The sequence below is a fragment of the Habropoda laboriosa genome, unplaced genomic scaffold, assembly GCF_001263275.1.
Source record: "Habropoda laboriosa isolate 0110345459 unplaced genomic scaffold, ASM126327v1 scaffold86, whole genome shotgun sequence".
Classification (NCBI taxonomy): domain Eukaryota; kingdom Metazoa; phylum Arthropoda; class Insecta; order Hymenoptera; family Apidae; genus Habropoda; species Habropoda laboriosa.
The window spans coordinates 880,713-894,537 of NW_017100212.1; the positions used below are offsets into that span (position 1 = coordinate 880,713).

Consider the following 13,825-nt stretch of genomic DNA (forward strand, 5'->3'; position numbering starts at 1 on the left):
TGGGCCCAATTATCAGTTTACTAACAGTTCGCTATGGATAGCAATTTACTGTAAAATAAAATTGAGGATACAGAAGATTCTTGTGTACTTTGCAAAGTATCATCTACACACCGATACAAAGAAGAAGTACTCAAGAAAGGTCTTCAAGTTTAGAGCAACATCTACCTTTCTCAAAATAAAAAACACTCTCCCTAAAAATATAGAAGCTCCAAACACTATTCGATCATCTCACTCATACTCTAACAGTCACCCTAACTCATCCCCTAATATTTACTAGAAACACCCCTCCTAAAAATATAGCAGCATCAGGTAACATTCGGTCATCGTGTCTCACGCCCCAAAGCACCCCAAATTCCTGGTCCATCCTAAATCAACAAACTACCCCTCAAGCTACCACCATTTCTTTCATTACCCTCGTTATTCATCATCAAGTATTGTGCAGAGCTGGTAAGTTTGATGCTCACAGTCACGCGATGGATTAGCAGATGTACCATTTCGGCCAACAATAAAAACGTGTGTAATCTGACTGTATGAATGTGTTCGCTACAACCAACGAGACCCTATTTCTTCCATTTTCCAACTTACCAACTCTGCATAGTACAGTGCAGAGCTCAAAAGTTTTCCCCTGGAAGGAATCTGGGTCTCATTGGGTCATATCTCTAACACAATCATAGAAAAATAAGGCACACGTATTGTCACTATTGGCCAAACACATCGTCGACAAATCTCATCATATAGCACCGCGCAACTAAAGATTCAGGTGTTGCGAGCAAAATGCCCTTCCTGCCCGTATACCGCCCCGAGGGCAAACTCCTGAGCACCGCTCAGTACTGTCCTACACCGAGAAGATGACGAACAGGAGAATTGCAGCTCTCATTGGTCATAGAGGACACACTCATAAAGTCATATCACACGCATTTTTACCATTCCATCGCGTCACAGTGAGCGTCAAAGTTGGAAAGAGCGAAATGCCCTTCTTGCCCGTGTGCCGCCCCGGGGGCAAACTCCTGAACAGCTTACACTATGTTCCACCACGGACCAGCCATTAGAATATCCATTAGGCCAAGTAGGCTCGCGACACGCGCCCAACTCGCAGTGTCGCGCGGCGAGAAGATAACGCGCGTTGACCGCGGAGGAGTATGCGGAAGCCAGGACACACCCACCGCCACGTGGGCCCCTTAAGCTCGGTTCACACGCCCCCGCATCCTCGCAAACAGCGTCTATTTACGTGCTTCGAGGACTCTTTCTCTCACCCTCTCTCTCTGTGCTCGTCCTGTTTGTCCTTTCCACGCGAGGCGCTCAGCTGGCTCGCGGATATCTAACTGTATTTCCGCCGCCGCTGCTTTGTCAACGATTAACCGACCGCGGAATGAAGGTGTTCGCGCTCGGGGATCCCTGAAAGGATGCCATTGTGAGGCGGTGGAGGTATGTGGGTCGTGACGATGCGAGATACGAGTTGGGTTTTCGAGAGGAAGTTGACTTTACCCGGGGTGGGATGTTCTGTCGAGTTGCGCGAGGGAAGAATGGCCTTTCTGAGGGCGAAGAGAGGCTCTTTGAGAGAGGGCGGCAGATGGGAACGTTATTAAGGGTTTCTTTCCGTGAATAGGGGTCCTGTTGGGTGCTTTCGCGTGGCTGAATCGCAGATGGAATGCTACATTTGCATCTATATTTGATTTTTTTTTTTATATTTTAGTATATGGAAGAATTGGATGACGTTATTAAATAAAGTATTATTAATTCCTTTTATTTTTTCAATGATTTCGACAACTATGCACCACAGTCTGTGGAACAGTTTGATAAAGTATACAGTAAAATATACTTTATTTAACAATTTTTAATTCTTTTCATTTTTTCAATGATTTTAACTCTTTGGGGCATAGTAAAAAGTGTCCCACCTTTTTAGTACTTACGTATGCACAGTGGGGTGTTTTTCGTCCCACCTTGAAACATTAAGAAAACAAAACTAATTTAACCTGTTTTCACAAATTTCACGGTGAGATTATTTATGTCCCACCTAATAATTAATTATCTCAACATACTTTGTTACATTTTTTTAAAATAAAACTTCTGCGCAACTAGAGTCTGTTTTTGTCTTAAAATTCTGTGCTTCAAAGAGTTAACAGAGTACAAAATTAATTTATTTCTGGTATACTATTTTTAAAACTAATATTGTTCACCATACCAACTCCTCACTTATCAATTCCTTCTTTAACAATACTACCAACACAATGAAGAAAGTGACCACGAATCTTTCATTCTACCGTGAACCATAAAAACTTCATTATGCAGTCCACGTTTTATTAAACAACCCAAAAAAGGATTTGGAAAGTATTTCCCATTTTTTTATAACCTAACTGTTCCTCAACCTGGAGAGAATCGAAAGTAGATAAACGTTCATGCAAATACTCACGCAGATCTTCAATTTACTCGAGACTATTTGAAGATCACGTTGTTTGAACTCGTTGGCTCCGTTCACGGAACGGTGCATTCTTGTCCGTATTTAAAAATCGTTGCTCGACCTATTTTTCCTAAGTCAAGTGCATCCTTTCCACAGCCATTTCGTACCATTTCACCTGTGCGCGTCCATTCCCTTCCTCTTTTGGAACGCATAATTTCCTCGCATTCCGACGAGGTTCCTCTCTCTCCGCGCGATCTTCTCCGCAGCAGCGCGGAGGAATCGCAGGAATTGCCCCGCTAATGCGACTAATATAAAAAGAAAACCTCGTGTAACCATACTTTCTCGTGATTTTTATCATGCCTCCTGCCAATTGAAACTCTCTCTCTCTCTCTCTCTCTCTCTGCTACTCTGCTCGGACACGTATACAATCATCGACTCTTCGCTGAAAATATCACAGCGGCGCTTCTTTTTTTTCCTCTCCACTTCACTCGAGCATCCGCTTTCTCTTTGTAGATGCCTCCTCCGCGTTTTTTTCCCTCCTTCCTGTGTATAAAAGCACTTCCCGTTTCTCGTCCGCGAATCGTCTCCCCGTTTCGTCGGTCGCGCTAAACGGAGAGGAAACGGGGCGCTCGTTTCGTCTCGGGTGAAATAGAAAGGAAGAAAGAGGCGGCGGTGGTTCGCGTGGAAATTACATTTTAACGAAACGCCTGTGAAACGATTTCTGTGTTTCCATCGAGAGGATCGTATGATTTGCGTGCTGTTCTCGCGGAGAAGAAATCCCATCCGAAGGCTGGAAAGTTCGTGCATTAGCCGTGGAATTCTTCGTTACATCGCTGCTCTCCGAGTTTTACGTACACGCCGTGTGACGTGATTTGTATCGGTGAAGCAACTATTTGCACATTTTTCTTTTATCGTTCCACACGTGTTAGGCCTGTAATCTTCCGCCGTTTAGCCGCTCGTTTCACCGTGTTATTAATCAGTCCGCGTGGCGTCGCGGCAAAAACGAAGCCGCCTGCGGTACGACGATGGCGAACTTTTTCGAACACGCGGAACAATTACACTGTCGCCGTCAGCGTAGAAAGTAAAAGACAACGCTGGCCCCGAAATCTGTGGACAGGTGAAAGGAAAAGCAAAGACGTATCTTTTTTTCGGATTCTGTTAATTTAGAATCAATCACCGAGGTTCTTGATTGCTTTAACGAAAGATCTAGGAACACATGTTGGTAGCTTAGATTGTGTTTCATTTCATTTTTTATCGCCTGTGAAAATATGTACAGCCTTATTCTTCGCGGCTGTACAAGCGAGGAAACCATTAATTGGCTTTGCGTCAATTACTGCTGATTTTAAGTAAACTATCTCGTTTCTCATTTGGACGCGCGCTTCCGGCAGATCGAGACTCATCTTTTTTTCAGTTAATTAGAGGCAAGCGTTTCTGCCGCGCGCAGATTTCGCACGAGTTATTTGTCATCCTGCGATCAACGTTCACACGCTTCCTCGTTCTCGTGCAAAAATTATCGCACAGTTACACGTCATTTTCTTCACCATTATACCATTATATTCTTCGCGAGAGTGCTGTTACAGAGACCACCGTTGCACACTGGTATGAAACGAAGTCTGTTAGGGTGTACTCGAGCCCTGAATATTGCACTACGTGCCGTCTATAGTTTTCTTGAAGGACCACCCAAAGGTTGATAACGGCTTTGGGACCGTAGTAATGAGCGACGCTTTTGACTGTCTTGTCTCTATCATCTCTCTTCTGTCACTCCTCTAAAAACCCTGTCCGGTCCCAGCACTCCCGTTTCCCTTTCCTCGTGTCCTCCCTTCCATTGCGCCCTTGGCGTGTGTCTTTTCTGGAAGGAGAACTGGGTTCTTCCCGAGAGAAACTGGGAGAGATGGGGGTGACTGACTGTTCACCGTTAGGAAAAAAACCCCTGACTTGGTGACGTCGTCTTGCGCCAGGTCACCGCTTGGGTCTTCGGGGTTTATGACATGGCCTGTGTTACCGAGTCCTAAATTCTATGAACTAGCGAAACATGATTAAAAAGGGAAAAACTAATTTTGTCACGTACCATCCTAATGCTGGTGCACGGATGGTACGCGCATTCAACAGAGGTCTCAAAGATAACTGCCTGCCTGCTCCATGTCATAAACCTCGGTAAGCTAAACTCTAACAAAGTCTTTGGGTTTGTGTTTCTGTTTTTGGACGGAGAGTGGTTTCATTCTACAGATTGTTAATGTACTGTCATGAAATCGTGTGATTTTTTAATTGTATCGTCGATTTCAGGTGTCATTTAAAATTATTCTGGTGCGGCAAGTGTTGATGAAAATTTTCCAATTTGTTTTCTCTATTTTCCAATGAAAATCATATTTCGGAATTGTTCCGTGTATTCTTTCGAACATGCCGAACGGAGGAAAGTTTCTTCAGTGGTGTTTAATTACAATAAATTAAATTCCTTCTACCTTAAGGGGTAGATTCTTCTCACCTTTCTACCTAAGTTTGACAGTTTCCAAAATAAGGCATCTATTAGGTTGTCCGGAAAGTTCGTTTCGTAATTTAAGAAAAAAATTCTAACTGAGATAGCGACAGAAACCGAAAGGTATTTTACTGGTTATTTGAAATTACTCCTAAACCGAACTGTATTTTCTGCGGTGAACATAGTAGGTCCAATGCAGAGAACATAGTTCGACTTATATCCATCCCTGTTCATCTTGCAAAGAATTTGAGCAGTGCGTTGGGTCCACCTGTAACTGTCGAGGAAAGTACCGTTTAACTTTTGTTACTATGTCAATTAGAAACAGAGATGGTTTAAATTAGGAAAGAAACTTTCCGGAAAGATATCGTGATACTTCTTTTTCTGACAGAAAGAGGCATCTTTAAACTATAATAAATAAATGTCCACTGTAGCTGCAGCACATAATCTAACTAGGCTCGTTTTTTATTTTCAATCACTTGTAAACACTGAGCTAAATTCCTACAGTTCCATTAGCGCAGACCTCTGTAAATTTCTCAAAATAATTAAGCTGATTTCTGAAACAGACACTGTCAAAAATTTGTCCCACTTCTCCAAAACCTAAATATCCACCTCACACGCACTATTTCCCCAAAGCAAAGAGAGAAAAAGGGGTTAATGAACGTAATCACGGTAGGAACTAGCGTGCACGTGTGTGCCCCGCGTCTGTTTCCCTCGAGCTTTCCTCCAGTTGGCAGCAAGTTAAAAGAGCCCCAGAGTGGTTAACTGTAATCCCGTAGTTGGCGAGGCAGAGAGCCGCTTTGTCGCCGATTAGCCAGTTGAATCGGCTCGTCCAAAAGAGGCGGGTCGAACAGGAAGAGGAAGAAGAAAGCGCCGGGGCTGTGATCGCGCGCGTGGATGAGGCGGCGGCGGAGGGACGGGAGGGTGTTCGACAGGGAGAATCGATCGAAGCCTGGCTCGAAAGTTGACCGGTGCCGTCCAACCTATTCCAAGAACGTTTCCTCGCTCGGAGGCGTTCGGAGGGATCGCGAAACACGCCTTCCTTCGTTCCCTCGCGCTCTGATTTCCTCCGCGGCGCGTCTCGCAAAACACAGGCTTTCGTCGCACGCGATTAAATCGAATCGAGTCTAAACGCCTTCTACCGAGTCATTAGTATTTTGTTACCGTTTCCGTGTCTCGCTCGTATATTAGGGATGCGATGGGAAATTATATCTCCGCGCGCGGGAGAAATCCGTTGCGTTTCAATTTATGTACGTCGTGACGATTTGTCGTTGGAAGATGATTAAAGGGGCGGGATTGATGGAGGTACAGGTGATAAGAATTACGAGTGATTAGGAGATAGGGAAGGGGTAATTGGGAGTGCGGTTTAAGGCGCGGGATGATTGAGTAGGAAATGGTTAGTGGAGGAAATGTTCTTTCGTGTGTAAATGAAGACCGTTTTCTTGACATTCTTCGGTTGGTGTGTGCTCTAATTGTTAAACAATGTAAGATGAATTTGGAAGTGATGTGGTGTAATTACTCGGGCAAATTATTTAATAACGATATATATATTCGAATCCGATAACGCTTAACCTAATTTTGAAGTGTAGGCGACGCGAGTCTACGACAAAAAGCCTCGTGCCTTTTTCGGGGCTCCCTTAAGTAGCCCCTTTTCCCTGGGAAAGTCCCAGGAAGTGGGGGTGCGGGCCTGCATTGCCGAGGCAATGCTCTTGTCCTCGAGGACGAAGAAACTCGGAGATGTTTGGAAAAACATCTCTCGATTCTTCGCCTCGAGGTCCAAGAGTCGCCAGGCCTAAGTGCGTGGTCCCCCCGTGGCAGTCGCCGTAATGAATTTAAGAGAAATTTTAATAATAAAAGTGTTTCTTCGTGTCTACGAAAATTCAACAGTAATTGACGTATTAGTAACTGAATGGACGAGTAGGTAACTGGAATATATGTAATAGTAGATTTAACACGTTGACTGCCAAGCTAGCTGGTAGAAGTTACATCCTATTCGGAGACGCCCGACCACGAGATAATTCGAAAGCATTTTTTTGCAAAAAACAATGAAAATTAAAGTCATAATATAAAAGTTAATATGTGTTTGTTTAATTCTGTACAATAAATTGAAAAAAAAATGTTGGCGTTTAGAACAGATTTCTTCGACATAGGCTTGGCAGTCAACGTGTTAATAAAAGTGTCTCTTCGTGTCTATAAAAATTCAACAGTAGTTGACATATCAGTAACTGAAGAAATTGCAGCTGAATGAATAACTAAGTAATTAAAATATATGTAATAGTAGGTTTAATAATAAAAGTGTCTCTTCGTGTCTACAAAAATTCAACAGTAGTTGACATATTAACAAGTGAACGGACGAATAGGTAATTGGAATACATGTAATAGTAGGTTTAATAGTAAAAGTGTCTCTTCGTGTCTACAAAAATTCAACAGTAGTTGACATATTAGCAAGTGAATGGACGAATAGGTAATTGGAATACATGTAATAGTAGGTTTAATAGTAAAAGTGTCTCTTCGTGTCTACAAAAATTCAACAGTAGTTGACATATTAGCAAGTGAATGGACGAATAGGTAATTGGAATACATGTAATAGTAGGTTTAATAATAAAAGTGTCTCTTGGTGTCCGTAAAAATTCAGCAACAGCAGTTCAATGTATGACGAAGATATTTAAAAGTATTTAAAAAAAAATTGACAAAGAATCCTGCGTTAAGAAAGTAACAAAATTTGAAAAAAGGAAAGAACAAAATTTCTCAGAATAACATGCGAGAATGAAATATTGCTGTTAAATAAAATATCTACAAGCAACAGATATATTTTAACAAACAGCAAGAAATATTCCAGATAGATAAATATTTCGCCGCACCCTGTGTATAAATCTACCCGCACAATTGGTTGGCAATGTGTTAACCCAGCCTAACCTTTTCACTCCGTAACACAGAACGACGAGGAAACGTATCTAGTAATAAAGACGTTTATTACTGTAACGAAACCATAAAAGTAATTAACAGACTCATATTCCCTGTTCCACCAGAGGAGCATAAGTTTCGTTGTATCGGGTGGCTGATTATCCGTGAACTTTTCGCGAAGCGATAGAATATCGTGCAGTAGAGTGCGGGGTATTCGTCGAGTGAAGGAAGATTATCGAAGTGGCCGGGTCAACGGCTCCGCAAACATCTTTATTGTCGAACGAGCGAGCGTAAAGAGCGGATCGCTTTCACGTGGAAGCTCCTTCGGCTAAATTACGCGCTCGTGTGCTCGAGCATGAATTAGATGATTTCGCTTGATCCGTGCACGAGCTAGTGGATACACTAGACCTACCCTTCTCACAGAGGACAGCTTCCGTCATCGTTGCTACGAATTGACAGGTGATAGAGAGTCGAATTTGTGATTTTCGGATTAAATTGGATTTGGAATTGGATTAACTAGCAGGAAACGTTCATTTTTTAGTTTGTAATTTTTTCAGGGAATATTGGAAAATAGTGTGGTGGTTCACTAGTGGGTCACGTCTATTCAATTTTTTGATGTAATTTTTACTGGAACGATCCATCGGTGGATCACGTTGGAAAATAAAGGATGATTTGCCTTGATGATTCAACTGGTGGGTCACACCGTGTATTCAATTTTTTTTGTCATCTTTGCTGGAATGACCCATCGGTGGATCACGTTGGAAAATAAGAGAGGATTCAAATGGTGGGTCACGTCGGAAATAGGATCTTCACTCGCGTGGGTCACACTGGCAAATAAGATCGCCATTTGATGACCCACATGGACCACGTCGCGCGCATAAGTTCACCACGCATCGATCCATTTGGGTCACATCCCGCGAATAAGAACACTTGTGGGCCACGTCGGAAATGGAATCGTCACTCGGTGACCCGCGTGGGTCACGGTGGCAAATAAGATCGCCATTTGATGACCCACATGGACCATGTCGCGCGTATAAGTTCACCACGCAATGGTCCATGTGAGTCACATAGCGCGAATAACACGGTGGCAAATGAGATCGCCATTTGATGACCCACGTGGACCATGTCGCGCGTATAAGTTCACCACGCAATGGTCCATGTGAGTCACATAGCGCGAATAAAAACAGCACTCGATGACCCACCGGTGGGTCACGTCCGCATATAAGAACCCACCGGTGGGTCACACCGTCCTGAATCAGATTAAACAAGCTTTGCACCGTGAAAGAATTCTTTAAAAAATAATTCTATTTCTAATGTTAAAAAATTAAAAAATCAGGAATTCGTTAGGGTACCTGTTGAATTTCGCAAGGTAACATTAACGCGAATGAACCGCGCTGGAAGATATCCTTGGTATCTCCCGTTGGTCTTCGCGTGGGTGAACCACATAGTCTGCGACACGGTGAGAAAAATCCATCGGCGGGTCGCGATAATTTATCGCGCTTACAGATCGACGAAAATTTACGTCCACGTTGCGGATAAAGACGAGTTATGATAATGGCCGCGTTTATGCAACGGCCTAGGCATTAGACTAATTACCTATGCGCGGTTTGCGGTACTTTGTTCATTGTGCTGACCGCGGTCGGCGATAATTAAAGACCTTTTCTCGGGCTGCTCGTTATTAGTCGCGGCTTGTTACCCTTCAATTTATAACGACGAGCTCGGCACGGTTTATTTTCGCCCGCGTTAGAGCTGAAGAAGTCTCAGAAAATTCTGATTCGCCGTTCGGAAAATTTACAACACACTTTCGCCCCTTCAGAAATGAAATTCTGAGAACGCTCGCAGCTTCTTCCGAAAGTATTCTATTTTAGTGAGATATTTTGGTTAAAGAATGAAAATTTAGTGGTTGTTTATGCTCTGTGAAACTTGCAATGGAATTGTTAAAAATTTTGATCTCCTTCTTAGGTCAAAAAGTATGCATTTAATTTTCATTCTCACAATTTTTTTGTATCTTCTGCAGTCTTTAAGATATACAGGAAAATTGGAAAACATATTAATATTTAAGGGACGAGTTACACCTCGGCGAACCAAAAAATACTTGATATTTCTATAGAGGTTCCCTGTAAACCTGCAGAGTTTTGAAAAAATTGGAATTTTCAGAATTTAAATATTTTGCATATTCATCGAGGTCCCCTAGAAACCTACAAAATTTTAAAAATTGGAATTTTCAGAATTTGCATATTTTAAATATTCATCAAGGTCCCCTAGAAACCTACAAACTCTTAAAAAATTGAATTTTTCAATATTCATAGTACAATGTTCATTTTATTAAAAATATTTTAACGTTTATTTCAACCGTGTTTAATGGTGTTTATCAACGTCCAAATATGTTTGCAAGTATATAGCTGCATTTCACCTACATCGCGAGGCAAGAAGAGCAAAACGATGGAGAAAAGGAAGCCTGGTCGCCGAATAATAGGTTCCCGATTAAAATCGATAAATTCACGTCCGGAGGGAGCATTGTAATTTTCGATACTCGATAATCACACGGATTCGGGCGTCGTTTTAGGTGGCGCGTGAGCGCGACCGGCTACGTGAGCAATTACGCGCGAACCAAAGCTCTCGGATATCGTGCACGCAGTCCAGAATTCAGGGTACGACCCAGATCCCAAGCGGCTGTCTGGCTAAGGTTTCGCCGAGGCCAATCGATAATTCCCTGGCGAACGATCGATAAGCCTCGCCCGATTCACGCGGATTTTCCACGCCGCTAATTACTGGCCACGTACCTTCCTGTGAAAACCTCGCCTGAGAAACCACTGATTTTACTACTTTATATTCTCTATCTATCATTCATTATCGATCGTGACCATCGATCTTCACATTTTCTATTATTCCTACAACTTTTCAATAAATCTTCGAACAACCTGTGTTCGTATCAAATCTTTTTTCCTACATCCATAGAAGATTCTAACAAAGTTTGATAAAAAAGACTGAGTGAAAAAGTTACGAACTCTCAAATAAAAAATCTCGAAAAAAAAATGTGCCGAGATAATGTAATTACAGGACCACTAAAAATTCCACGAACAGAGGTGTTAATTGGAATGAATTTAATTGAACAATCTGTAGTATTCGACGAATTCGTTGAAATTCCTGATAATTAAAATGCTTTCGACTGGCCCACTGATCTCCGAAGGCTCGCATTAATTACAGAAAATTCATCTCGCAGCTCGAGATCCTTAAATTGGACCAGCAGTCAGTTGGAATCGCGGTCAATGAAACGAGGGATTATCGTTTAATTAATCACGCGGCGAGGCATCGGTACGGTGTACCCGCGCGCGCGCTTTCATTCAATTATTCACCTTTTCTCGAAGGAAGCGTTGGAGAGGCGTCGAGCGGCTCGAAGCAACAGGCTCTCGCCCCCTCTAAACGCCCGAGAAATTATTATCTGATCAATCAGCGGCGCTCGGATCAATCGTATCGAGCCCCGGTGTTTTGTAGCGTACCGATCAGGGAATAATCGGTGAATTAATCAAACGGCGAATTATCGCGCGATCAGGGATTCCATTAATCAGCGATCGCGGTCATGGTGATCGTCTTGTTGCCTCGTTACGGGACTTATTGTCGGCATCGGTCGCTCTCTCTAATCGACGGGATGAAAGATGAAATCGTCAGGCCTGAGCCGCTTAATGAGACAGGATCTGTATCAATAACTTGTGTACGCCAGCTAATCGCATAATCTAAACGTCATTTCTGAATGTTGAAATACATTCCTTCACCGTGTTCATTTTTTCTCTTCTTCTTCTTCTTCTTCGTTCAATTATACGCAAACTTTGAACGAAGAATTCTTCTTTTTTTTTTTTCTCTTGTTATTTACCTTATGATTTCATGTCAACGACGCTAGATTTCTCGCGTTAACTGTTAAATATCTCTCACGATTTCAACAGTACAAGTATGACCACAGACGAACGTTAAATATTGACTCCTTAACACGCAGGCTAACCGATTCGCAGAATTGATTTCTTCGAGTATCCTCGAAGAATCACGTGGAATGCGCAACAGGTTGCCGGGGTCAGTGACCGCTGTTGTAAACACTCGGTGTCAGCTGATGAGATGCTGGTCTTCGGAGTCACGAATCTTCCCGGAGATTTACTGTTATTATGTTTAATTCAATAATTGACTGAAATAAATTCAATTATCCTCACTTTCGAGGCGTCTATCGATTACACAAATTTCCGATAAAAATCGAATCGTAAGAAGGAGAGAAAAGAAAATGTTAACTTCTAAGGGAACGATTGCACCGTACGATCGTAAAGTGTGAGATTAATTTTTCGATTTTCCCCGAGCGAGCCGCCAACCGAGAATCATTTTCCTCGCCGGACATTTACGAGCCGCGTGTCGACGAATAATCCACGCGTCGTAATTGCTACGTGCGTCCCGGCGAGACGCGTCGCGTTTGCACGGCAGCGTTCAACTGCTTCTCGCCGCTTTACTATCGCCCGGTTGCAATTAGCGTCCGCGAACGATTCATGGCGGGTTAATAAATCGGAAGGAACGCGGCTCAGAGGCGTTTCAATGATGCACGAAGCGGAAAAAATGGAAGGAACGGGCCGTGAGCCCGTCTCTTCTTCTCTACTCGGTTCGAATAATTATCGTACGTTTGGATCTTCTTGAGCGCGACAACTCACGTGGCTCGATTGCGTCGCAATGACTTATTCGCGGCGTTAATTGCGCCGATAAGCGGCAGCACGCGAACTGACGATTGTTTCCAACGAGCATCGCGCTCTTAAAGTACGCTCTGCACACCTGTACGCCGTTCTTCAACGTCGTTGCCGATGTATCGCGATTGGACGACGCGGCGACGGCGTGCTGCAGCTGAAAGGCGAGCTTATTTTTGAGAATTAGCGGAATAGGATTTGTATTAGTGGGATTTTTGGAGGTTTGTGGTAGTTTGGAGTGATTGTTTTCATTATTACGTGTGTATTGTTGGAAATAGCGCAGAAATATAGGAAGATGTGAAGTGTTATTGAGAAATATTTAGGCACCACATTTTTTCAGATTTTTAGATCAAATTTTCTATAATTATTGGCTATGTCGAAGGACTTTTTGATCGTGAATTGAATTGGTCCTAATTAGCCTATGGGAATTGAAAGGGTTGATTCTATCAACGCTATGAACTCACGTATGAGTTTCAAAAAATTGTTTTCTATAACCTATTTATGTGTCCACGTGTGGCCATTCAATGTGCAAGATTTAATTCACATTCGGAGAAAATGAGAGAAATTCACATGGTTGTCGATCGATTTTCATTCGCTTAATCAAGTGCACGGTTCAGCTAATGAACCGATCGTAGGACATAATAAGCAATCTCTATTTTAGTGTAACAAAATTTCACAAAATTCGGGAACCAACACTTCCTAAATTTCACATTTAATCTACGTAATATTGTTTCACAGAACGAATTTCCAATATGAACTAAAATTAAAATGCAACAGGGATTGCGATATTACGAAATTTTACAAAATCGTGGTAATATTTCTTCAAATTATGCAAGCAGGTGAAAATTTTGCATTTAAATGAAATTCTCCCGTGTCATAGAATCCACGAATTTCCAATATCAAGCAAGATTAAATTCACTTGCTTCATTCCTCCTCTTTCCCGTGTTTTTCTTCGATCCTCTGCTACGGTGAATTTCGCGGTTCGACTGTCCGATCGACGATCAATATAACTGCAAGAGATACTTTCGATCGCTGCTGTGAGCGCAACGTACGCCCACCCGCTGAAGACCCGTTATCGGCTGCTCTTATCACCGATCTGCGCTCCTGGAACGAGCAGTTCCACGAAACGCCGCGCGGCGATCTCGTTTCCTCGGAAAACCGTGGCGATAGCTGAAAAATGATCGCTCGTGTCTCGAACAGATTGAAAACACTCGACTGAATGAAGCTCTTCTGTCGCGTGGTCTATTGTGTGCCGGCGAATTTTCGTTTTACTTCCACGCGGAAGTGACAGTGTTTTCGCCGCGTGTTGCATCTGTGGATCTTACTCAACCAGCGGAGAAA

At 42.8% G+C, this 13,825-nt stretch overlaps 1 protein-coding gene across 1 annotated transcript in view; it reads left to right on the forward strand.

The window, feature by feature from the left end:
• The window catches only part of LOC108570805 (puratrophin-1-like), a 208,240-nt gene that overhangs the window by 42,155 nt on the left and 152,260 nt on the right, over positions 1 to 13,825 (forward strand). The gene's annotated exons all lie outside the window — the stretch shown is intronic.